Below are 27,912 nucleotides of genomic sequence, written 5' to 3'. Positions count from 1 at the left end.
TTCACTTACTGGAAAAATGATGTAGAGATAAAATTTAGGATACATAGGCCTTAAGAGTTTTGTGTAAAACTTTCTAATGAAATTTTGTTCACAAACAGGTTAAATGTGAAATTTCTTCCTTAAAAACAGAGTCATAGTAAAATGGTAGGGAAGGAAACAAAGTGGTCTTAAGACAACCCTTTTGCAGTTGTATTCAAGTGACAAATGCAGAAAACCTCCAAAGTTGCCAGAAAAACTGTTTGAGTTTGCCAAGGAGTTATTGCTGTTGCTACAGTTATAAAAACACATTCTGGAGTTTGTTTTCCTTATTCACTATGTTTGTCCTATGAAACTGATAGTATGTATGTCTTTTAAAGTAACTTTTTGCCACATAATATAGCCATTGTTTTAGATAGCCTTAACCAAAATGTATAGGACATTAGGCAGAAGAAACATTTTTAGAGTATATTTTTGAAATATTTGGAAGGTAGACTCTGGAATTGCATAAAACATTATTCAAAATGTTTATCAGTTCTGTTGAAAGATAAGCAATGCTTTTTTTGGATCATGTGCTATATACATGTCTAATAAGTTGTTGTTTTTTTAAAAGTCAACATCATTCTTACTGCTTTATCTTAAGAAAATAATCTTGAAAGAAAATTTATGGCCTAGCTGTCTGTTTTCATTTTCCAGGTATACTTTCAGGTGCTAGTAACTAATTCTTATATGGTACCCTACTGAAGCTTAGTTTGTGTGACAAAATTATTGGCTATTGATCTACATAATCCAAAAGCTACTTATTACCTAAAAATTGAATTTAAATGCATAGTCCCTAGGCAAATGTGAGATGAGTATATATTTTTGGGAACAAACCCATTTTGGGGGTGTGGGTGGGAAGAAGGGGGTCTTGGGGATAGGTGGATATGATGTACCGATGTCTGCCGTGATTGCAAATCAAAGTTATACTAAGTCAGCCTAAGTTTAAGATTCATTTTAACTTTTTTCTCTTGTAAATGAATTTCACATTCTTTTAACTGGTAATTCTGTAGGGACAAACTTTCCTCACTATCATATACTTCCCCAAGTAATTATGGTTTTTGAAGTATTTCCATCAAGTTATCTGATTCCATGAGAGCCTCTCCATACATTTACATAACAGAGAAATTTGAATAGAAGTCACAGAAGATAGCAAATGAAATGCTTATCCTCACTATGGCTTCAGACTGAGATTTTTGCTTCCTTGTTGGTATAGCAAAGGAAATTTAGATACTGGCAGAAAAACCAAAGGTAGAAAAGATTATTGTTTCAGATATCTGAAAAACACTACATATTGTCCTATTTCTATTTTTATCATAGCTCTTGACAAAACAGACAAAATACTAACTTGTTACTCTCCAAAGCTAAGTCCAGAAGTTTCTTTATTGTTGGTTACCACGGTATCTTTGGAAAGAATGGCTGGGCTTTAGTTTTTCTGCTTTCTTTTTTTCTTGTTGTATTGGAAGGCAAAATGTGCTACTTTAACTAAAATATACTTTTTTTTTTTCTTGGAAAGTACATGCACACATATAATGTGGCAATATTAATGAGTCAAATAAGAAAAGGTCGGTCATGTACCAAATGTTTAAATAAAATTTTGAGCAGAGCTCTTCAATTTTATCATCACCAAAGGGTGATTAACAGTATTATAAATACCTTTTAACAATTTCAGTTGCTAATCATCTCCACAAACTTTCATTGTGTCACTTATATTTAATGTTTTGTGATTCTTATTATTTAGAATACATATACATTGTACATATTATAAAACTGTAGCATTTTATTATTGCTTTGTAATTTTAGTGGGATCTCATGCCAAAATGTCATAAGACTGAAGATTTAGTTGGTTTTTATGAATAAAAATTTATAAATAATGAATGAAGATGTATTTTTCCACCAAAATATGCCCTGCAATTAATATGAGTCTACAATTCTAGTATTTCGTAGTACTTGATAAGCTTAGCAACTGGAAACATGCTGGGATTGTATTAAAAATCTAATAAAAATCTGATAGCACTTTATACTAGCTTACACATTTGTCAAAAGCAGATATAAGGTAATGCTTATCTTTGCATCTACAAATACTGTTTAATGTGAGTTGCACTATTTCCCACTTATGTTAAAGAAAAGGGTAAAATGTTTCTGTTAAAATTTTTAACCATTTAATATGAAAGTAATACTTTAAAAATTCCATGATTCTCTCACAGCCTACTTCTTTTTCTACTTACCTAAGAGTTTAACCAACCTTTCATAAGAGAGTTAGTGTAGATTATCTTTTAGGATTAAAAAACAAAAAAAGATAATTTAAAATGTTTCAAAATCTGTACTTCAAGGCAAACTATTTGGTGTTAATAATAGATGGTGGTGGCTTGTACTTTATCAGGTATAACATATTTTTAAGAAGACCAAAAGAGATATGTAGTTTTTATTTTAAAACATAGTTTTGATGGAGACTGATTTTATAACATTTGAAAGAAAGGACAGATTTTTTTTTTTTTTAAGAATCTGTTTTAATGGCTCAAGTCACAAGAACAATATTTGGTATACTCAACTGAATTTCTTTTAAATGTTTAAAAGTGGTAGCCAGATTTGAAGTGTGACATGGCAGAGAGTATATTTCTAGTAGACTTGTATTTATCTACTATTCCTTTTTAATTTACACTTTTTCAGGTTTTTGTGCTACGCATGGCATAGATATTAGCATATCTAATGCAAAATGGAAAGAGAAAATCATATCTGACAAGCTTGAGTACTGATCATAGTAGCAATTTCACTTTCATGTATAGATATCTGGATATATGTGTTTGAAACATGTTTGCATTCATTACATGAAACACCAATTGAATAGGTCCGATCAGTAGGTACATTGGTAAATGACATATTGATGAATAATATATAAAGATTGTGATGCAAATGGGAGCTGATATTAACCTAAGAATTACTAGATGTTTCTTCTTTATGTTCCTATTATGTATCCCAGAAAAACATAATCTAATAACAGCTGAAGACAGCCTCTCATTTGTTTTATTTATCTATATCTACTCCTTACACGTTTAGACCTGATGTACTCATGGTGTGCCATAATGAGAAAAGTTAGCCAAAGAATAATATGTAATACTTTCAATTTCATAAAACCAATTTCCGGATTATTAAAAACAGTAAATGCACACACATGTCTGTGTGTGCACACACACACACACACACACACACACACACAAACACATCTGCATAAACACACATGCACACTTCCATAATCTGTAACTTAAAAAGTTTTTGTGAAATACATTATCAATTTTCTAGCCTATGACAAATCTACTTAATTTAGTTTAGGTATGAAAATTGGTCGCATTATTGTTCTTGTTACATTTACAGCCATGAGACAGACTTGTGGTTCTTCAACAGCTGTGCAGAGCAGAGACGTAAATTTAAGGTAAATGCCATTGCTTTGCTATCTTAGATGAATATTAGTATATAGCATTGTAATCACTTCCTTCATTGTAGGTATCTTATATAAGGTTCTCTTTCCCAATAGGTCATTTAAATTTTTTTATAATTCTGTGTTAAATAGTTCGAGAATGGAATAGTAAAAGGCCAAAGTAAATTAACCTAGAGGTCTTATTCTGACTCTGGCACAAGTGAGTTATATAAGTTTGAGGAGGTCACTGAACATCTTGAAAACAAAGACATTGGGCTACCTGATGGACAAAATATAATATTCTGTGGTTAAAATGTATTTCACTTGTTTTGGAGTGAGTGATAGGCATCTAATTTTTCAGGGTTAGTTGTATCTTGTTGGATATTGGCTTATGCGTAAGAATTATGTTTGTTTGTTTGTTTTCAGTTACAAAGCACTTTATTAATATACCATAGCCAAAAATAATGCTTTGGAATCAAAGTATCAAATCTCATATGTATGAAAATCATGGTACAAGTGTCATTTTATATAACATCTAAGGAAACTTTATTTAATGCCTTGAAATAATTTTATATGTTCCTTTAGGAAAAAAATCTAAGCTCCATAAGGAGTTATTTTACCATGTATTTACTTGAAATTCTGCAGTGAACTAAGCAGCATTTCTAAAATTTCATATTCCAGGGAAAAAATAAAAAAATAAAGTATAATATGTAAATAATTAAATATTTTTCCTAGGGTGAAATATTTATCCTGGAATAAAATATTAACTCTGTGAGTTATAGAATTGAACACTGATAAATATGTTTTAGAAAATTGTCACAGTCCATCCATGCACTGCTAAAGAATGAAATTGAATACTTCCTTCCAACATTAGTTTCTGACTTCTTGTTCTAGGAATTAGAAGATAAAACACATTTTATTCCAAATACTGAAAGAAATATAAGCAAGAAATCTGCAATATGGGTTTGAGATGGACAATTTACTGTGATGCAAATATTTTAAAAGAACTTTTAAAAGGTGTTTTTTGTTGTCTATGTTTTATGTATATTAAAAATAAGCAGTTATATATTTTATATCATAACCCTAAAAAAGAGTTTCGTTTAAAAACTACTATCAAGGACAGACTATGCCTGTGTGGTCCTCATTTTCCCATTCTCAGTCAGCAGTTCAGTTGCTCAGTCGTATCCGACTCTTTGTGACCCCATGGATTGCAGCACGCCAGGCCACCCTGTCCATCGCTAACTCCCAGAGTTTACTCAAACTCATCTCCATTGAGTTGGTGATGCCATCCAACCATCTCATCCTCTGCCGTCCCCTACTCCTCCTGCCTTCAATCTTTCCCAGCATCAGGGTCCTTTCCAATGAGTCAGTTCTTCACATCAGGTGGCCAAAGTATTGGAGTTTCAGCTTCAGCATCAGTCCTTCCAATGAACACTCAGGACTGATTTCCTTTAGGATGGACTGATTGGATCTCCTTGCAGTCCAAGGGACTCTCAAGAGCCTTCTACAACACCACAGTTCAAAAACATCAATTCTTCGGCACTCAGCGCTCTTTACAGTCCAACCCTCACATCCATACATGACTACTGGAAAAACCATAGCTTGACTAGACAGACCTTTGTTGGCAAAGGGATGTCTCTGCTTTTTAATATGCTGTCTAGGTTGGTCATAACTTTCCTTCCAAGGAGTAAGCGTCTTTTAATTTCATGGCGGCAGTCACCATCTGCAGTGATTTTGGAGCCCAAGAAAATAAAGTCAGCCACTGTTTCCACTGTTTCCCCATCTATTTATCATAAAATAATGGGACCAGATGCCATGATCTTAGTTTTCTGAACGTTGAGTTTTAAGCCAACTTTTTCACTCTCCTCTTTCACTTTCATCAAGAGGCTCTTAATTCTTCTTCACTTTCTGCCATAAGGGTGGTGTCATCTGCCTATCTGAGGTTATTGATATGGTAGGACTGCAGCCTACCAGGCTCCTCCATCCATGGAATTTTCCAGGCAAGAGTAATGGAATGAGTTGCCATTGCCTCTCCACTGCATATCTGAGGTTATTGATATTTCTCCTGGCAATCTTGATTCCAGCTTGTGCTTCTTCCAGCCCAGCGTTTCTCATGATGTACTCTGCATATAAGTTAAATAAACAGGGTGACAATATACAGCCTTGACGAACTCCTTTCCCTATTTGGAACCAGTCTGTTGTTCCATATCCAGTCCTAACTGTTGCTTCCTCACCTGCATTCAGATTTCTCAAGAGGCAGGTCAGGTGCTCTGGTATTCCCATCTCTCTAAGAATTTTCCAGAGTTTCTTGTGGTCCACACAGTCAAAGGCTTTGGCATAGTAAATAAAGCAGAAATAGATGTTTTCTGGAACTCTCTTGCTTTTTCAATGATCCAGCAGATGTTGGCAATTTGATCTCTGGTTCCTCTGCCTTTTCTAAATCCGGCTTGAACATCTGGAAGTTCACGGTTCATGTACTGGTAAAGCCTGGCTTGGAGAATTTTGAGTATTGAGTATTATACTTTACTGGCATATGAAATGAGTGCAGTTGTGTGGTAGTTTGAGCATTCTTTGGCATTGCCTTTCTTTGGGATTGGAATGAAAAGTGACCTTTTCCAGTCCTGTGGCCACTGCTGAGTTTACAAATTTACTGGCATATTGAGTGCAGCACTTTCACAGCATCATCTTTATGATTTCCCATTCTACTAAAGAACATTTCTTAAAAGAAAGAGTGAAATAGATAGTCTTTTAGGAATGTTATAGAATAAAATATTTCTTAAAATATTATAATGTTGCCACATGTGGCCAGATGCACAAGGCTAACACCCTGTGAAGGAGGGTCTGAGATATCCAGTCCATCATTGCTAAATGCACTTGTGTGGAAAACAGAACAATCTACTCATGGCACAGAGAACAAGAAACATCCGTTTTGGAGTCTGAAGCCTCTTTCCTGTCCATTTATAAGACTCTGGGTAGAATAACTGAATCTCTTGAAACCTATTTCCTTATCTTATTCTTAGGTAGGAATAAGGATACCTACCTTGCGAGATTGTTGTAAAGACTAAAAAAAATACTGTATAAAGTAACCAGCATATATCCTTGCACTTATATTGAATTAGTAAATGATTTCTATTACAACCATCACCAGGAAATTTATATTTAATCCAAGGTTATGATAAGCATTATATGTTACCTTTTACTTGGTCGTAATTGTCACAAGTCACTATTCACTATGATATGAAGTGTGTCTAATTTATAAGAAAGCAACAGTGAGTTTTTATGTACTGACTAGAGTGTGTCTGCCTCCTATGGGCCCCCACAGCATGTATATGTCACACTTGCCACACACAAACTTACACTTTAATGTTTGTCTTCCCTGCTAGACTGTGAGCTCCATGCCGGCAGGGATCATGTATGTCCTGCTCATCTCCAGTGCCTGCTGAATAGTAGAGCTCCACAAATACCTGCTGGGAAAATGAATGAGGAGAGATTGGGCTGAATTGAGAGTAGGAGGAGGTTGGAAGTGGGAAAACCTTCATTCATTCAGTGAAAACTGAGTATTTATAATGTGTAATATCTTCAGATCAGATCAGATCAGTCACTCAGTTGTGTCCGACTCTTTGCGACCCCATGAATCGCAGCACACCAGGCCTCCCTGTCCATCACCAACTCCCGGAGTTCACTGAGACTCAGGTCCATCGAGTCAGTGATGCCATCCAGCCATCTCATCCTCTGTCATCCCCTTCTTAGGGACTTATAATTTGGCTGAGGAGACAGTAAGACTTGCACACAAATATCAAGCCACAGTGGATGTGCTGTGGTAACCAGAAAGGCAGAAAGTGCTATAAGTATTTTGTTTTATCTTATTTTATTGAATATAGTTGACTTACAATATGTTAGACTCTGATGTGCAACATAGTAATTTGATTTTTATAGATTACACACCATATAAAGTTCTTATAAAGTGTTGACAATATCCCCTGTTCAGTGCATTACTTGTAATCTACTTGTTTTATAACTGGTAATTTGTACCTCTTAATCCCTTCACCTATTTTCCACCTCATTCCACCCCTCTCCCTTTTGTTAACCACTAGTTTGTTCTTTGTATCTGTGAGTCTGTTTCTATTTTGTTATATTTGTTTATTTATTTTATTTTTTTAGATTCCATATATAAGTGAAAATATACTCTACTTGTCTTTGTCTGACTTATTTCACTAAGCATAATACCCTTCAAGTGAAACACACACACATATATATGTATGTCCATTCATCTGTCAATGCCCACTTGGGTTGTTTCCACATTTTGGCTATTATAAGTAATGTTGCTATAAATATCGGGGTGCATATATTCTTTTGAATTCATGTTTTCAATTTTTTGGATAAATACCCAGGAATTGCTGAATTGTATGGTAGTTCTACTTCTAATTTTTTGAGGAACCTCCATACTGTTGTCCATTGTGCCTGTGCTGATTTACATTCCCACTAATCATGTATGAGGATTGCCTTTTCTCCACATCCTTGCGAACACTTACTGTTTCTTGTCTTTTTGATGATAGTTTTTCTGACAAGTGTAAGATGATATCTTATTATGGTTTTGATTTTCATTTCCCTATTGATTTAGTGATGTTGAGGCTATAAGCATTTTAAAAAGAAAATTATTTAATTCAGGCTCAAGTGATCTATGAAGGGTTTGTAGAGAGGTAGCATCTATGTCCAGTCAATGCTAAAGGAAATCAACCCTGAGTATTCATTGGAAGGACTGAGGCTGAAGCTGATGCTCCGGTACTTTGGCCACCTGATGCAAAGAGCTAACTCACTGGAAAAAACTCTGATTCTGGGAAAGACTGAAGGCAAAAAGAAAGTGAAAGTGAAGTCTCTCAGTCGTGTCCAACTCTTTGTGACCCTGTGAACTGTAGCCTACCAGGCTCCTACATCCATGGGAATTTTCCAGGCAAGAATACTGGAGTGGGTTGCCATTTCCTTCTCCAGGGGATCTTCCCAACCCAGGGATCAAACCCAGGTCTTCCATGTTGTAGGCAGACACTTTATTGTCTGAGCTACCAGGGAAGTCCTTCCCACCAGGGAAGGCAAAAAGAAAGAGGGTGGCAAAAATGAGATGTTAGCATCACTGACTCAATGGACATGAATTTGAGCAAAGTCTGGGAGATAGTGAAGGATGGAGGAACCTGGCATGCTGGTGTCCATAGGGTCTCAAAGAGGCGGACTTAGCGGCTAAACAACATAAGCATCTATGTTGGGCTTAAAGAAAGAGAATTCGGTAGAGAAATTAAAGGGTGATTTTTGATGGAGAAATTTTCAAAAGATGTCATCAAAGATGTAGAGATGGGAAATTGTGAGATCGGTTAGGCAAGAGTAAGTATTCAGTAGTTTGTTTTGATCAGCATAGAGGTGTCACATTAAAAGAAACATTAAGAGATTGAAGGGCTAAAAAATATACATTGCCAGTTTTATAGAGCCCAAAATGTCAAGCTAATGAGTCTGTACTTTATGGTTTAGAAAGTAGATGTTGTTAAAGGTTTCTGATAAGGATGTGATATAGTGATGGGGGAGGGCATGGCAACCCACTCCAGTATTCTTGCCTGGAGAATCCCGTGGAAAGAGAAGCCTGGCAGGCTACAGTCCATGGGGTTGCAAAGAGTCGGACACGACTGAAGCGACAGCATAGCAGTGACATAGTGAAAGCAGTGTTTGGTGGAGATTTGTCAACAGTGGTCCTTCTGGAGACTGCTTTAGCTGTAAATGATCTGGAATAAGGTAACCTTTAAAAAGTTATTGAGGCTGGCATATCATGAATTGAGTTTTAGAAATGTTGAATTTGAGGTGATGGCATGAAAGTAAATTGAAATAGCAAACTTTTAGAAAATTATAAAGAGTTTGGCAGAGAAGTCAGAGTTAGATAAATATTTGTGAAATAATCCGGAAGTGATAGATTAATCCCTGGAAGTGGGAGAGATTTCTGGGGAAAAAAAAAAGTCATCTACAAAGAGAAGCTCTCTAACATCCACAGTTTTTAAAGCAAGAGAAAAAAGCAAAAGAATGTAAAAAGGGGAAAAATGAATCAAGTTATCTTGTCCTCTATTGAATAAGGTCAAGGGAAGGGAGTTTCTAAAACATGGAGCTTGTCTTGTCAACCACATCAAACAATTACCATGAGCATTTTCATACATGTAGCGCTGAACTGCAACATTGATCATTTCTATCCCTTTTTTTTTTTTTTATTATTTGCCAAACTCGAGATCTGCAATACTAATGTTATTTCTAATGATTGGGGAAAAAAACCCTTACTTTAATATGTGTTAAATAGAAAATAGATAATAAATATACTTTTCCTTCTCTGATTGCTGTGTCTCTGATCATATAAGTAAGTGTATACTGTGTATATAATACAGAGTTCCTATAAATTAAATTTGAGAGAAAACAGCTTTCTAGGAGGTCACATTTTCTCTTTTCTTAGTTACCCAAGCACTCGACTCTTTCTGTAATCCATTAGGATGTTAAGTATATATTCCCTTGACTTCTCTACCTTAACTAAAGTAAGAGGAAGAAATAAGTAGAGCATTAATATTGTTAAGGGAGCTCTCCAGAAGATTTAAGACTTAGGCTGTGAATTTTACCTTAAGATGTTTGGAGGTGTTGTACAAGCTAAATTAAATGACAAAGTGAAGAACAATGTCAGTACATAATTAAAGACAAAATGTGAAATTATTTTGAAAATCACTTACATTTAAGATTCATTGTGTTTTCTCTATGGATTCTATTTATACCTTTAATCCTGCATTCTCCATTTCTACTTGGTTTTCTTAACATTTCTCTGCTACCTTCACCTTTTCCACTATAGTTTTTCTTACTTTATCATTCCATTCTTTCCACTCCTCATGGAATCTTGCACATTTTACTTAATTTCTGTTGCTTTCGTTTCCATATGGAGAAAAGAATAACTATAAATGCCTGAAATTATTAGGCATTTAAATGGCTAAAAGATATTCTAGCATATCATTTTACTAATAAAATAGTAAAAGTGTGTGACTTCTGCAAATCCAGTATCTAATATTTTAGTTCTCATCTTGCCTCAAAAATAGTTTCTTTTTTTCTATTTTAAACTGTAGTTTTAGTATAAGAGCACCTTGACTCTTGAATATCTAGATACTTAGGAGAACCTGAAACCTTTCATGTAGTGCTAGAAATCTCCTCTTACTGATGACATTTATTGGTGGCTCTTTCAAAGTCAACCAGGCAAGAACACAGGAGTGGGTTGCCATTTCCTTGAAAGTGAAAAGTGAAAGCGGAGTCGCTCAGTCGTGTCCAACTCTTTGTGACCCCATGAGCTAGGATTTGTAATTGTAGCTAGCATGTGATGAGTACATAAGAAGCATTTGTTCTTCCTTTCTTCCTTTTTGTTATGACTGAGCCCCTATAGCTCAGTTCAAACTAGAATTGCTTGGAATGGTTGTACTAAATGGCCAGATTTTCTAAACAGATCTTAGGGTGTGTTGATCATGATTATTTTAATAGCAGTGAATTTGGAAGCACAGCATTTGAAATGATCAAACAAAAGTGTAATGAATTGCTCTTTTAAAAATATTCAAGTCATTCTACCTTAATATGAAAAGCATATAAGTTCATTAAAAGAACCTAATCATATTTTTAAGCTAAATTATGGTTGGTCACTAAGTTACTTTTCTCAAAGGCACTTAATAAGTGTTAATAAATTGCTGTAGTATAGTAGGTTTTTAAGATGAAAATGATGTTCTCTGATTAGATGAGAATGAAACCACTCATGAGAACTAATTATAGTAGACCCTTGACATTCACAAAGTATGCAACCTTAGATCTTTGTGAACCCTCAAATTTAAGAAATTTCCAGTTCAAAAATACAGGAGGTCTGTGCAATCTTTCTTCCAAAGACTGTCATTCTGAGTCACGCTACCGTCATCACGTACAGAGTGTAACAAAAGTTACCTTTCCAACTTTCAATAAAATTTACTTTTTGATTAATATCAATTTTTTATAATGAAACATTTTTTTTTCATACCACAGGTTTTTCTAGATCAGTGACAACAGGTAGGAAACCCACAAAGCTACATTTATAATGGAAGAATCCCTAAGGTAGAGGAGTAAGTTTATGTGTGTGAGGAATCAGTAATCTAAAGACTAGATCAGCTCCCAGCATGCTCGATTTAGTTTTACGGCTTGACAAATTCCACAGGTATAATGTCATGGAACTTTGGGGTAATTGGAAATAATAAGACCAATCCTCAACATTTGTGAATTTTAAGATCTTGCAATCTAGCATCAGTTAGGAAAATCTAAGGTGAACCAACAACTCCCCTCCACTTTCTCTGCTGGTATTTTATTTGAGGAAGGCACTTTTATTTTATTTTAATATTTTATTATTTTATAAATACCGTATTTTATTTTATGGTATTTTATTTGAGAGAGGCACTCAATATTGTTAATATTTTCCTCCTTCTTACTTGTAAATATCCAATGACATCAGTAGATAACCTGGGGTATTCCTTCAGAGTACAAGTTGTCTGGCATGGTTTTGAAAGGCATGGGGGAAGAGACCTCATAGAAGTTCAACAATAAGTAGCTTTATTTTAATTACCATTGATTGTTTACTGGTTTGGCCCAAGCATTCTGAACTTAGTGTTTTATCCCTCAAATTAGGGTGACTCTATTTAGATTGAGTTCAGAGTTGAAGGTCTTGAATCATATCCAGCTTGGCTAAAAGTATTTGGTGGTTACTTTAAAAGAAAGGATTTGTTTGATCATGTGAGCTTTTATCGTTTTATCTTCATAGACAGGTTTTAACTTGTAGGGCCTAGTAGTTAAGCATTTTGGTAACACAAGATAGACAGACAATTCCTTTGCACAGTATATAATTCTTACACTTCTAGTGTTAAGACAACATTGCTGTAAAAGCTGCCACCTTGGTATCTTCTACTGCTAGTGCTACTGCACCTTCTCAAGTGACAAACCAAGGAACACATTGAATATTATGGTGTGCTGACATGAGGAAAATTTGGTGTCTCAGGAAAACTGGAGTAAATTCTTCAATAAAATATCCCTGTAAAAAATAAACAAAGTAACACAAAGGAGAAAATCAATCTCTCTATTCCACCTCCTTCCCATAGAGCCAAGCATGTAATAGACATTTAAAACATATTCATTTGTGATGAAAATATGATTAGAGTTCTAGTTTCTCAAAAATATGGGCATCATTTAAAGCTTTTATTTTATTCTAGGAGAGTTTTATTTCCCTTAATCAATAACCATAGTTACTCACCTAGATAGTCTTAGAGTTCACTTAGGCTAATAATATTTTTTTTAATCTAAGAAATTAGTTGAAAATCACCTAAAAATGGAGAATCTTGGGCTCAACCAAGAGCATTGAGTTAACATTTGAGGGGATGGGATCTTAGCAAATCAAAATATTTCAAACTCTCCCAGGAGATTCTAGTGCGGCTGGTCTACAGAGTGGTAAATAGGGACCCTGCAACTCTTCTGCAACACAGAAGCAGTTCCCTGTAATAAAAAGTAGCTAATCTGAATTCTCATTAATGTACTATGTCGTTTTTCCTCTCAGGGACTCGGTTTTCCAACCTACACAATGAAGCAATAGTTGAACTAGTGATATCTCAGTTTCCTTACATATGCAGCAGTCTTTAAATGTCAGTCCTGTGTTTTGTATGTGTGTGTGTGTGTGTGTGTGTATCTTCATATCTGAGCTAACTAAAAAGTTCCTTGAGTGGGTTTTTTGAGATACCTGTCTCTGTTCATTCTTTCCAGGGGCATTTTCAACAATATTGTGAGAAATTTAATGTAAAATCTTATGATCTTATCTTTGAATTTTTTTTAATAGTATCTGCTTTCTAAAGTCCTCAGCATATATCTCCTATGCTGGCCTCCTTTTAGGTATTGGAAGCTTAAAAAAAAAAAATAAAGTTCATTTCTAATATAATGCTTGGTACATGATTGATGCTCAATAAATCTTTGCAGAATTGAATTAAAATAGGCAAATTGAATTGCTCTGTCTTTGTCAGAATAAGTTCAAGGTACTACTTTCAACCTGGTGAGACAAGTATGAAGGTATGATGTTTATCGGTTTCTCTGTATTTTGTAGAAAGAAACTTTTAAGCAGAAGTGGATATCTTTAGAAGACCTGATTCAGTCTGCATCACCCACTCTGCTCTTACATTACTAATATATCTTGTCTTTGCTCTTGTTAGGAAATCTGTTTATGAGCAATACTTTAACTGATTCCTTTTCCTAGGTAGATAACATACAGTGTACCTATTTAACAATAACAATGAACTCTTTCCTTTTATTTTTACCTAAATATTTTCCATTTTCTGATTCTGTTTTCTGGTTTATGAATTTTATATACATGTAAATGTGTTGCTTACAATAAGCACTTTACCCCTTATTTAGTATTAGTACTAAATAAGGGGTACTTATTTAGTACTTATTTAGTACCCCTTATTCTGTACTAGTCATGCTTCTAACCCCACTAAATATCAATGATGCTTTTACTAGTAAACTGGAAGAATTTTTCTTAATAAATGATATTGGAAATGTACAGGATACAAATGAGATATGAGGATTTCTCAAATATTATCCTGGTACTATCCTTGCTACATGAGTTATTGGTATATAATTTTTATGAGTTAATTATATCTAGTGCTTTATCCCTGGGGATTTTGGATGTTTCTACTAAAACACTATCTAAATTTACTGTGGAGTTTATATCAGTTGCTCTATTCAGGAATATAGATTTATTTTTCACATGAAACATGAATTCCTTAGACAGGAAGTCCAGATTTGGCTGGTTCTACTGCTCAAGAAAGACACAAAAGACCATTGTTTCTTTCAGCCTGCTATTCTGCCCCTGTGTAGCCTTTGTCTTCATGGTCGCAATTGGGTTGCTCTTTCTCCAGGTATCATGTTCATGTTCCAGGTAGAAAGAAGGGGAGGGCAAAATACCAAGAAGTGCAAGTCAGCTGAATAACAAGTTTTAATAACAAGTTTGCCCACAGAATGGCTTCTCTTTACATTTCATTGACCTGAATAGTATCACATGAATATCTGTTGCTTCATCTGAACAAAGTTTGGGTTCTTTTTGGGTTCTTTTAGTAGAGAAAAAGAGAAGGATGAATTTTGAGATAGGAATTTTACAGTGTCTGTCAATGACAATTTAACATAGCTGCTATTAACAACTCATGGGACCTAAGAAATCTGTGAAAAGAGATTTTATCTTTTTTAAGCTAAAAGCAAAATCTTGTGTAAAGAGCTGACTTTCAGTGGATTGCAGAGAGGTAGCTACTCTGCTACATAGAAACGGAAAAGAGAATTTATGACGTGACATACTTTAGTGACAAGAAATTTCTTTTTATTTTTTGTTGTTTCTTCTAGGAAATTTTAGAGAGACACAAATCTCTGTATTAATGTGACAAAAGGTCGGTAGGCTCTAGGACTTTATTGCGAGTTTTGATATTTTAAATTATAACTGTTATTAAAGACTCCATACGTTTTGAGCACTGCAGCTGCTGCTGCTGCTGCTAAGTCGCTTCAGTCGTGTCCGACTCTGTGCGACCCCATAGACGGCAGCCCACCAGGCTCCGCCGTCCCTGGGATTCTCCAGGCAAGAACACTGGAGTGGGTTGCCATTTCCTTCTCCAATGCAGGAAAGTGAAAAGTGAAAGTGAAGTTGCTCAGTCGTGTCTGACCCCTAGCGACCCCATGGACTGCAGCCTACCAGGCTCCTCCGTCCATGGGATTCTCCAGGCAAGAGTACTGGAGTGGGGTGCCATCGCCTTCCCCAGTTTTGAGCACTAGTAGAGTACAATGCAAAGTACACTGTTCTCTGCTAAAACACCTCAATCATCTCCAACTTTTTTCAACCCTGCCCGCCAGGCTCCTCTGTCCATGGGATTCTCCAGGCAAGAATACTGGAGTGGGTCACCATGCTCACCCCAAGGGCTTCTTCCTGACCCAAAGGGATCAAACCCGCCTCTCTTATGTCTCCTGTATTGGCAAGTGGGTTCTTTACCACTAGTGCCACCTGGAAAGCCCGCAGAGTACGCTAAGCAGAAGTGACTCTTTCCCTCCAGGAAATTGCTACTGAAGCTAGGCAATGCTGGTGAGTCAACCCAATTGAACATATGTAGGCAGTGGAACACTGGAAAATATAAATATTTTGAAAGTACAGAAGCACGTATTTTTGAAGGACTATGAAAAAGATAGTCATAGAATGTATCAGTTACTCAAGTTAAAGTAAAAAAAAATGTTTATATTTGGTTATTATATTTCAGAAAGTTCTCACTTTCCTTCCTGACCCAGATAACCATGATGGTGTTATCACTCACCTAGAGCCAGACATCCTGGAATGCGGAGTCAGGTGGGCCTTAGGAAGCATCACAACAAACAAATCTAGTGGAGGTGATGGAATTCCAGTTGAGCTATTTCAGATCCTAAAAGATGATGCCAGCAAATTTGGAAAATTCTGCAGTGGCCCCAGGACTGGAAAAGGTCAGTTTTCATTCCAGTCCCAAAGAAAGTCAATGCCAAAAAATGTTCAAACTACTGCACAATTGCACTCATCTCACACTAGCAAAGTAATGCTCAAAATTTTCCAAGCCATGCTTCAACAGTACATGAACTGTGAACTTCCAGATGTTCAAACTGAATTTAGAAAAGGCAGAGGCACCAGGGATCAACAACATCTGTTGAGTCATCGAAAAAGCAAGCGAGTATTAGAAAAACAAGTACTTCTGCTTCATTGACTATGCTAAAGCCTTTGACTGTGTGGATCACAACAAACTGTGGAAAACTGGTCAAGAGATAGGAATACCAGACCACCTTACCTGCCTCCTGAGAAATCTGTATGCAGGTCAAGAAACAACAGTTAGAACTGGACATGCAACACCAGAGTGGTTTCAAATTGGGAAAGGAGTATGTCAAGGCTGTATATTGTCACCATGCTTATTTAACTTACATGCAGAATATATCATGTGAAATGCTGAGCTGGATGAAGCACAAGCTGGAATCAAGATTTCTGGGAGAAAAATCAATAACCTCAGATACGCAGATGACACCACCCTTATGGCAGAAAGTGAAGAAGAACTAAAGAGCCTCTTGATGAAAGTGAAAGAGGACAGTGAAAAAGTTGGCTTAAAACTCCACATTCAGAAAACTAAGATCATGGCATCTGGCCTCATCACTTAATGACAAATAGTTGGGGAAACAGCGGAAACAGTGAGAGATTTTATTTTCTTGGGCTCCAGAATCACTGCAGATGGTGACTGCAGCCATGAAATTAAAAGACGCTTGCTCCTTGGAAGAAAAGCTATGACCAACCTAGACAGCCTATTAAAAAGTAGAGACATCCTTTTGCTGACAAATGTCCATCTGTTCAAAGCTGTGGTTTTTCCAGTAGTCATGTATGGATGTGAGAGTTGGACTATAAGGAGCACTGAACACCGAAGAATTGATGCTTTTGAACTGTTGTGTTGTAGAAGACTCTTGAGAGTCCCTTGGACTGCAAGGAGAACAAACCAGTGCATCCTAAAGGAGATTAGTCCTGAATATTCATTGGAAGGACTGATGCTGAAGCTGAAACTCCAATTCTTTGGCCACCTGATGCAAAGAATTTACTTGTTGGAAAAGACCCTGATGCTGGGAAAGATTGAAGGCAGGAGAAGGGGACGACAGAGGATAAGATGGTTGGATTGCATCACTAACTCAATGGACATGAGTTTGAGCAAGCTCTGGGAGTTGGTGGTGGACAGGGAAGTGTGGCGTGCTGCAATCCATGGAGTCACAAAGAGTCAGACATGGCTGTGTAACTAAACTGAACTCAACTGTTAGAGAAGTTAAGAGACATATTCCATACTTTTTCTTTCTTTTCTGCAGTGATCTTCACTATAAGCAGCTACACTAGAAAAATGGGTACTTGGTGGGGCATCTAGAAGAAGTTCCAATGAACCCTTCTTGCTCTCCCTCAACTCCATCCCTAGAGACACTCATAAATTCCTGCTCTGTTCTAGGTGCCAGGTACCGTGCCCATGATTGGTCATTTTATCTCCAAATAAACCCCAAAATTGGTCAGTACTGTCCATATTTTACCTGTGAGATATCAGAGAACCAGAAAGGTTCAATAACTTTCCCAAGGAGTCAGGGCAGAATGTCAGATGTGACTTGTAAGCAGATCATTTTTTTCACCACCTCCCTTTATATTTGAAATAAATGGATCATTTCTTCAGGAATTCTCAGCCTCAGGACAGGCAGGAGGACAGAATGGGCAAACATTCCTCGTTTCTGTGAAGGCTGCCTATCTGATGGAAGACTGACTGCTCTTGGGAGTAAAAATGGGAGGTTCCAGTGCTGTGTGTTATTCTTCCCAACAAAACCAGGATTATTCTTGTGAGTGTTTGTCATCACTTCATCCAGGGCTCCATGAGAATAAGAATTAATCATTGGTTTGGGTCTGAAATACTGTAAATGCATAATGATTTTTTTTATAATCTCCCCTTCTCTAATAGGTCCTGCATGCTTTCTGGTAATTATCCAGAATGAAATTAAAATGAAGTGAGTCCATCTTCTTCTTAAAATGTGTGATTTATGCAATTAGTGAGATTGGATTTTATCTTTCAAACAAAAGAAACAGTATTATTAATAATGTAATGAACTTTCTTTAAAGAAATACATCATAAATTTAGGAAGCAAAAAAGTAAGCCAAATAATTCTAGTATTTTCATTCTCTGTAATAAAACTGTGAATGTTTAAAGATATCTAGCTATTTTTTATCAGTTCTCCATGTATATGGTTTCTTTTAATTTTATTTATAATATTCATTTGCAGTAGACATTTTGCATATCATTAGACAAGGAAGGTCAGACTAACACATTGTCAGTACAGGCAGGTATATGGTGGACTAGGTGTAAGGTAGGAATATGAAATGGGCTTCCGTGACTGCTCAGTGGGTAAAGAATCTGCTTGCAATGCAGGAGACACAGGAGCCATGGGTTTGATCCATAAGTTGGGAAGGTCCCCTGGAGAAGAAAATGGCAACCCACTCCACTATTCTTGCTTTAAAAATCCTGTGGACAGAAGCCTTGTGGGCTGATGCTAGTGGTAAAGAACCCACCTGCTAATGCAGGAGATATAAGAGACTCAGGTTGGAGCTCTGGGTTGGGGGAATCCCCTGGAGGAGGGCATGGCAACCCCCTCCAGTATTCTTGCCTAGAGAATCCCATGGACAGAGGAACCTGGTGGACTATGCTCCATATGATCACAAAGAGTGAGACATGACTAAAGTGACTTAGCAGGCAGGAGTAGGAAATAAATTGTACTTAAAAGCTCATTTACCCTCTGAAGAAAGTATTAATTTCTCTTCCTCTCTAAATCTCTCCCTTTTTTTCTTTTCCTTTCTCCCTCCCTTGCTCTCATTTTCTGGCTTTCGGGCCCCATATTGCACCCCCTTCTTTGAACCCTAGAGCATTGAAATCAATCTATGAAATATAGAAATGCATATGCATACAGTAAAAAACAAACAAGCAAACACACAAGTACTTTCTGGCTAGTGATCCCGGAGTCTTTTAGGAACTAGAACTAGCCATGTGCATGAGATGTCAAGTTTCTGATGAAGGACTATTAAGTGGGTTATTCAGTGCTAAGATGTAACCTGTCATCACCAAAACATCAAAATAGCATTGATTAACAGTGTCATATGAAATACAAATTCTTTGAAAGAAAGACCTGTTTTAGGACAGTGAGGACTAGTTCTTAGGAACCACATCAGAGAGGCTTCCCTGGGCATCCGGTGGTTAAGACTCTGTGCTTCCATTGCCGGGGGCACAAGTTTCCATCCCTGGCCAGGGAACTAAGATGCCACGTGCCACGTGGTGCAGCCAAAAAAATAGAATGTTAAATTTGTTTAAGAAAAAAAAAGAAGCACTTAGAAATGAGTACTTAGGCAATTGATGCAGTTATGGTATTTGGTATTTGGCAGTCCTTTCAAGAATTTGCAACACTGCTAGACTAGAGCAGAGATTAGTTAATATATTTTATTCCCCCTCTCCCACCTTTATGCTTGCTATTGTATTCAAGGAGTTATTTATTTAATAAAAGAGAGTTCGGGAGTAATGTAGAAATAAATTGAAAAGCCTACTTTATTCAATTTCATGTGAAACAAATATTATCATGCTCCAGTGGAAAAGCTACAACCTAAAAACAGCAGTAAGATTTCAAAACTCATTTACAGTATTTCCATGTATTAGAATTTATGTCCTCAGTCAATCAATCCATCAAAGAAACATGACTAAATGCCCTCAGTGTATTAGACACTTTGCTAAGCAGACACCAGGTACCATAGGGGATTCAAAGATGTTCCTATCCTCAGGGAGCTGGCAATCTGGCTAGATAAAAATTCAAGATAATAACCATTGTTCTAAGCCATTTTAAACAAAACTCAGTGGGTTAAGGTTAAAAATAAAAAACCTCCTTGACAGTTATGGCTTTTTATGGGATAAATTGCTTCCCCCACCCCCCAAATGTTTAGTGAATCAGCCATCACTTATAAACTGAGCAGAGTAAGGTTTTCTTCGTTTGTTCCTCCTAAGGCTTTGTTTGTGGTTCCTTAAAATTTGTATAGGGCTGAGTTCCAGAGTCTAAGGGATATTGAAGTGTGAAAACAAGTTACATGATGGAGATGGTTAAAGGGAGAAAGGGAGAGCTGATCACAAAGTGAGTTTACTCAGAATGAAAAGAGGAAAGGAGAAAACAATATTTTAGTAGTATCTTCACATTCATGCCAAGGGTAGTAGTCATTTATTTTTCTGCATTACTGAGACTAAGGCAAGAATGTAAATTGTTTTTTAACTAATCAGAGTACTTACGTGCTGAACCCTGATGTCAGAAGGTTTGAAAGAGTAAACATGGTGTCTTAGATAGTAATGAGTCTGCCTGCAGCAGGCAGGAGTCTGGGTTCAGGCCTTGGGTTGGGAAGATGCCCTGGAAGAGGGCATGGCGACCCACTCCAGTATTCTTGCCTGGAGAATTCCTTGGATAGGAAACCTGGCGGGGTACAGTCCGTGGCGTCGTAAAGAGTCAGACATGACTGAGTGATTAACACTCGCTTTTTTGTTCATGTTCTGTGAAAAACATTTATGATCGTGATTCTAAGTCCTGTTTGCAAGTAACCTTATTTTGAGTGATTATTAAAGCCATATATGCTTACAAAAATAATTCAAACTACACATAAAAACATGAAGGACTCAAACTCACTTGAATTCCAAGCTCCCGGTGATCTTATTAACATGTATCTACGTGTTTACCAGCACTTATGTGTGCATCCGTGTGGCATCATCTTACCAATATAGAAACGAATCCAGTTTTATATTTCGTGGGGCTTCTCTGGTGGCTCAGATGGTAAAGAATCTGCCTGCCTTGCAGAAGACCTGGGTTTGGTCCCTGGGTCAGGAAGATTCACTGGAGGAGGAAATGGCAACCCACTCCAGTATGCTTGCCTGGAGAATTTCATGGACAGAGGCTGGCGGGCTACAGTCTATGCAAACAGTCGGACATGACTGAGCAATTAGCACTTTATATTTTATAGTTTATTTTTGATCATAAGAATCATTTGTACCCAGTCGTTGAATTATAGCCTAGTTTAGGACCATAGAAAAGCATGCATATGTTTGTAAATGCCCTGTTGTTGTTTGGTTTATGCTTTGTTGTAAAGCTATGAGGCCAGACTTTGTGGTGTATGGATGGGAGAGGCCCTAGATTCCAGGACTGACTCCAGCACTCACTAACTGTATGAACTTGGCGAGGATAGTTCAGAGTAGCCTCATTTACTTTTCTGTCTACTGAGGAGATTTGACTCAGCCTCTAGCTCTAAAAATTGTTATCCGAATGCTTTATTTTTAGAAAAAGTATATACCTTTATGGCAGCTTATATTTACAAAAAAATTGACCTTCTTTATTACATTTGACAAAGCTTGTAATATAAACTTTGATAGTTTTTGCCTTCGTAGTAAAAAAAAAAAAAAAAGATTATTTTAAAATTTGGAAATGTATGACTCATTTATTGAGGTTAAAATATTCTGATAACTCAGAGAAAAAGTGAAATATGTTGTTAGGATATTATGCATTGTACATATTCACACTTACAAATATAGTTTTCATCCCATTATATTCCACATGCCCCATGACATGCCAGCTTATCTGTTCGGAGTACTTACTATGTGCTCAATTGTACATGTAAGGTTTCTAATGAAGAAAAATAAAATAAGGAATATTTAGAAATATAATTATGTAGAGGTCACAACTGTGAAAATTGCTTCTCTCACAATCACTACGACTTTATTGCCTAAATTATATAGTAATAAAATTATTTTTATACTCCTAGAGTAACTAGCCTCGGTTCTTGGTAATAATTTGCAATCTATTTATCTAAATAGAAAATAGTTCTGTTATTATAGTCACTTTGGAAGAAGTGTGTTCTAGTACATTTGAAGCCATGAGTTGAAATATTTAAGATACTGTAAAATTAAAAAAAAAAAAAAAACTTTAAACTATTTCATTAGTAGAAATGTTTGCTACTATTTGTTTATCATAATCACTCTTTTTCATTCAGATCAATCTCCATGAGTTATGGGGAGGAATATAAAGCTGGAGTCAAGATAACTGGACCATAACACTGTTAGGTTGTGAGAATTTGGGCAAATCACCTAACTCTCCTGACTCTATTTTCACTTATATGGTGAGAGTTCCTAAATGATGTGCATGAAAACGTAATAGAAATGTAAGCTACAACTAATTTGTTTAGTATTTTTTCTTTCTGGTAGTATGAAATTGCTTGTAAAATTCAGAATGAAATAGTGAACTAAGAATTCAGTGTTTACCTCTTCACAGATCAACAGCATATAAATACACAGATTGGTTTTGTTAATTGCTCCTGCTCATTACTGTGCTTGCTCTCATTCATTTTTGAGGAAAAAAATAACATTTTGAGAAAGCTCTAACTTCATTTCCCACTTGTGAAAGAAGATTAAAGAGAAACAGTTTGTTGACAGATTACATGAGTGTCTTAGATTACACCAGTTGGGATCTACTAAATGATTTAAATACATGAATTTGAAGAATATATATTGTAATAAACTGACTTCCTTTCTGATGGCATTGAGTGTGTGAATACCCACAAACACAAAATGGAATTTTTAAAGGGTGAAAGTAAATCTGTTTGTTAAACTCTGATATCTTATTGTTAAAGCATAAATGGAACCCAGTTTTGAAAAGGTGTTCCAAAAGATGCCACAATTACCTGAGCTACAAACACATCTCCCAGCTTCCCTGATGACTCAGTGGTAAAGAATCTGCCTGCCAGTACAGGAGACATAAGACACACGGGTTCAGTCCCAGGGTGGGGAAGATCCCCTGATGAAGGAAATGGAAACCCACTCCAGTATTCTTGCCTGGGAAATCCCATGGACAGAGAAGCTTGGTGGGCATAGTCCATGTCACAAAAGAGTTGGACACAACTTAGCAACTAAACAACAACAACTAACATCTCCAGATGATCAGCAGATTTTGTGTCATTTTCCTTTAAAACATTTGCTTTTGGTTATTTATAAGGATTATACTCCCTATTGAAGTTTTCTAGTTATATTTTTATTGTTCTTTTTAATACTTATGCATTTGAATGCATATTATTTAATACATATTATTTGTATATGTAAATAATATATATCTGTGTGAATATATAGTATTTAAGAAAATTAACTCCATAGAAAAAATCAGTAGCATCATAAGCTAGCAACAGAGGAAGCCAAAAATGTAAAGGATAACATTATTTGCTTATTCCACTAAATAATAATAACCAAATCAATATTACGGCTTCCACAAAATTTGTACCATTTTTTTTTAAAGTCAGGAAACACAAAAATAAAATATCTTCCAAAAATAATATGCATGCGGTATTGTTTGGGACTTGCACATACCCACTGAGATTAGTAAGATGTGATTTGTCCTGCAGCTGTTTCAAATTAAGAACAGGTGTGGGAGACAGATTATGCAAATACTCATATTAATGTAATTGTCAAATTGGTGTGTTTACCATTGTGCTTTTAAAGGGTAGACTGTACTCCTATTTTAAATGTAAATTAGCTTCATTCTTGAGAGCAGATTATTGGTCTATGGAAACTTGGTCCTGGCTTGGAAAGGAATAATTTCTAATAGACGGTAACACAATTCTGAAATCTGACATTTTCTTTCCCAATAAACTCTTTCACACATTAAAAAAAAAATGACAAGTCTATATTATTTTTAGTACATATATAGTCATGGAGGTTTGTGTAAATTTGAGTTCATTCTGGCACAAGGCTACTCTTTTCTTTTTTTAATGTGGTGTGTAGTAATTACTGCAATAGCTTTTGATCTCCTTCTATCTTTTCTAACTCAGAACTCATCTCAGCTTTCCATCTTTATGAATCTAAACACTAAAGAAATATAGTCTTTGGGAAAATTTGAATTTTATTTAATTTAATCATAATCTTACCTCATAGAATCTCGTTACCTTCCATTGTACCTTAATATTTGAAGTGTTTAAACACTAATTTTGGTATTTTAAACCATGTTTTGTGAATACAGAGCAACCTTTTACTACTAGTTCATTCATGTATCTCTGTGAGGATTTTATACATGCCCAATGTCATGATACAGACATACCTCTGCCCCCGAAAGGGCTTTACCTTAGACCCTAACTAACTGTTCTCCTACACCTCTTAGTGACAGTGTGTTGGCCATTATAACTAAATATAACAAGGGTGACTAGGCCAGTGAAAAGGAACACTGAGGAGTCAACCAGAGATATTAGACAAATTACGTTTCTCACATTCCCATCCTATTTTAATGCCTCTTTTCCCTAACAAAAGAAAGGCCGTCAGGCTTTTATGATTTTGTTTCACTTGACTAACATATATTCAGGGCTTACTCTGTATACCTGGTACAATATTTCTGTTTTCTCATTACACAGAATAAGAAACTGAACTTTAGGAAGATTGTCGTTCAGTCGCTCTTTTCCAACTCTTTGTGACCCCATGTACTGCAACAAGCCAGGCTTCCCTGACCTTCACCATCTCCCGGAGCTTGCCCAAACTCATGTCCGTTGAGTCAGTGATGCCATCCCACCATCTTGTCCTCTGTCATCCCTTTCTCCTCCTGCTTTCTATCTTTCCGAGCATCAGGGTCTTTTCTAATGAGTCAGCGCTTCACATCAGGTGGCCAAAGTATTGGAGCTTCAGCATCAGTCCTTCCAATGAATATTCAGGATTGATTTCCTTTAGGATTGACTGGTTTGATCTCCTTGAAGTCCAAGCGACTCTCAAGAGTCTTCTCTAACATCACAGTTCAAAAGCATCAATTCTTAGGCGCTCAGTCTTCTTTAGGGTTCAACTCTCACATCCATACATGACTGCTGGAAAAACCATAGCTTTGACTATACAGACCTTGTGGCAAAGTAACATCTCTGCTTTTTAATATACTGTCTACATTGGTCATAGCTTTTCTTTCAAGGAACAAGCATCTTTTAATATCATGGCTTCAGTCACTCTCTGCAGTGATTTTGGAGCCCAAGAAAATAAAGTGCATCACTGTTTGCATTGTTTCTCCCTCTATTTGCCGTGAAGTGATGGGACTGGATGCCATGATCTTAGGTTTTTGAATGTTGACTTTCAAGTCAGCTTTTTCACTCTGCTCTTTCACCTTCATCAAGAGGCTCTTTAGTTCCTCTTTGCTTTCTGCCATAAGGATGGTGTCATCTGCATATCTGTGGTTATTGATATATCTCTCAGCCATCTTGATTGCAGCTTGTGCTTCATCCAGCCCTGCATTTCACATGATGTACTCTGCATGTTAGTTAAATGAGCAGGAAGACAATATACAGCCTTGATATACACCTATCCCAGTTTTGAGCCAGTCTGTTGTTCTATGTCTGGTTCTAACTGTTGCTTCTTGACTGAATACAGGTTTTTCAGGAGACAAGTAAGGTGGTCTGGTATTCCCATCTCTTGACCAATTTTCCAAATTGTTGTGATTCACACAGTCAAAGGCTTTAGCATAGTCAATGAAGCAGAAGTAAATGTTTTTCTCCAATTCTCTTGTTTTTTCAGTGATCCAACAGATGTTGGCAATTTAATCTCTGGTGCCTCTGCCTCTTCTAAATCTGGAACATCTGAAGTTCTTAGTTCATGTACTACTGAAGCCTAGCTTGGAGAATTTTGAGCATTACTTTGTTAGAGTGTGAAATGAGCACGACTCTGTAGAAGTTTGAATATTATTTGCATTACCTTTCTTTGGGATTGGAATGAAAACTGACCTTTTCCAGTCCTGTGGCCACTGCTGAGTTTTCCAAATTTGCTGGCATAATGAGTGCAGCACTTTCACAGCATCATCTTTTAGGATTTGAAATAGCTCAAGTGCAATTCCATCACCTCCACTAGCTTTGTTCATAGTGATGCTTCCTAAGGCCCACTTGACTTTGCATTCCAGGATGTCTGGCTCTAGGTGAATGATCACACCATTGTGGTTATCTGGGTTATTAAAATCTCTTTTGTACATTTCTTCTGTGTATTCTTGCCACCTCTTCTTAATATCTTCTGATTCTGTTAGATCCGTACCTTTTTTGTCCTTTATTGTGCCCATCTTTGCATGAAATGTTCCTTTGGTGTCTCTAATTTTCTTGAAGAGATCTCTAGTCTTTCCCATTCTATTGTTTTCTTCTATTTCTCTGCATTGATCACTGAGGAGGGTTTTATTGTCTCTCCTTGCTATTCTTTGGAACTCCGCATTCATATAGGTATATCTTTACTTTTCTCCTTTGCCTTTCACTTCACTTCTTTTCTCAGCTATTTGTAAGGCCTCCTCAGACAGCCATTTTGCCTTTTTGCATTTCTTTTTCTTGGGGATAGTTTTGATCACCACCTCCTGTATGGTGTTATGATTCTCCATTCATAGTTTTTTAGGCAGTCTATCAGATCTAATCCCTTGAATCTATTTGTCACTTCTAGTATATAATCATAAAGGATTTGATTTAGGTCATACCTGAATGGTCTAGTTGTTTTCCCTACTTTCTTCAATTTAAGTCTGAATTTGGCAATAAGGAATTCATGATCTGAGGCACAGTCAGCTCCCAGTTTTGTTTTTGCTGACTGTATATAGTTTTGCCATCCTGGCTGCAAAGAATATAATCAGATTTCGGTATTGACCATCTGATTGATAGAGTTAATTCTTAAATAGGTTGATAAGGTGTTTGGGGCCTTCACTGAGGAGAAAGGGATCCAGAGTCCCCAAGGAGGAGACAGGGAGCCTGGGCTCTCAAGGAGAAAAGGACAATTTTTTTTTTCTACATTCCTTCATTTTAGTCACATAAGACTTAATTTTCTTTATGCCCAGAGCTAATGATTATATAACAAAACAACTCATCTTGCTCAAGGGTATGTTTTTCCTTAAGCTCTGTACTAATGATTATATAGGAGAAGGCAATGGCAACCCACTCCAGTACTCTTGCCTGGAAAATCCCATGGACAGAGGAGCCTGGTAGGCTGCAGTCCATGGGGTCACTAGGGGTCAGACACAACTGAGCGACTTCACTTTCACTTTTCACTTTTATGCATTGGAGAAGGAAATGGCAACCCATTCCAATGTTCTTGCCTGGAGAATCCCAGGGACGGGGGAGCCTGGTGGGCTGCCGTCTGTGGGGTGGCACAGAGTTGGACATGATTGAAGCAACTTAGCAGCAGCAGCAGCAATGATTATATAACAACATTGTATCTTGCTGGAGGACTTGTTTCTCCTTCTTAACAAGAGCCTTCTGACTAATCTTTTTATCTTAAGAAGTTTATTGTGGGAGTGGGTCTGGTAAGACCTTTCTATTGTTAGTTTTAATCTTGTTAATTTAAGATGTACATTGTGGGAGTGGGTCTGGTAAAACTATATAAGGCCTTGACAAGAGTAGTGAACAGGCACCCTCTGTCCCCCTTCTGATGTCTATGTCAGAAGCTTTCTCTGTCCTTTTTCATCTAGTAAAACTTCTGTCACACAAAAGCTCTGAGTGATCAAGCCTAGCTCCTGATCTGAACCTAAATCTTCTTTGGAGACCACAAATCCAACATTGTTCACTGTAAGCTGTAATGGTGATGTCCATGTGTAGAGTCGTCTCTTGTGTTGTTGGAAGAGGGTGTTTGCTGTGACCAGTGCGTTCTCTTGGCAAATCTCTGTTAGCCTTTGCCGTGCTTCATTTGGTATCACTTGACCTCCTACTTTTGTATTCCAGTCCTCTATGATAAAGAAGACATCTTTTTTTGATGTTAGTTCTAGAAGTTCATGCAGGTCTTCATAAAACCATTCAACTTCAGCTTCTTTGGCATTTTTGGTTGGGGCACAGATTTGGATTACTGTGA

At 36.7% G+C, this 27,912-nt stretch overlaps 1 protein-coding gene across 1 annotated transcript in view; it reads left to right on the top strand.

The window, feature by feature from the left end:
* Positions 1-27,912, top strand: part of FOXP2 (forkhead box P2) — a 624,182-nt gene that overhangs the window by 426,540 nt on the left and 169,730 nt on the right. The gene's annotated exons all lie outside the window — the stretch shown is intronic.

Source organism: Bubalus kerabau, chromosome 8 (genome assembly GCF_029407905.1).
Source record: "Bubalus kerabau isolate K-KA32 ecotype Philippines breed swamp buffalo chromosome 8, PCC_UOA_SB_1v2, whole genome shotgun sequence".
NCBI classification, from domain to species: Eukaryota; Metazoa; Chordata; class Mammalia; order Artiodactyla; family Bovidae; genus Bubalus; species Bubalus kerabau.
Note: the sequence above shows the minus strand (reverse complement) of the source record. Positions and strands in the feature narration are given on the sequence as shown.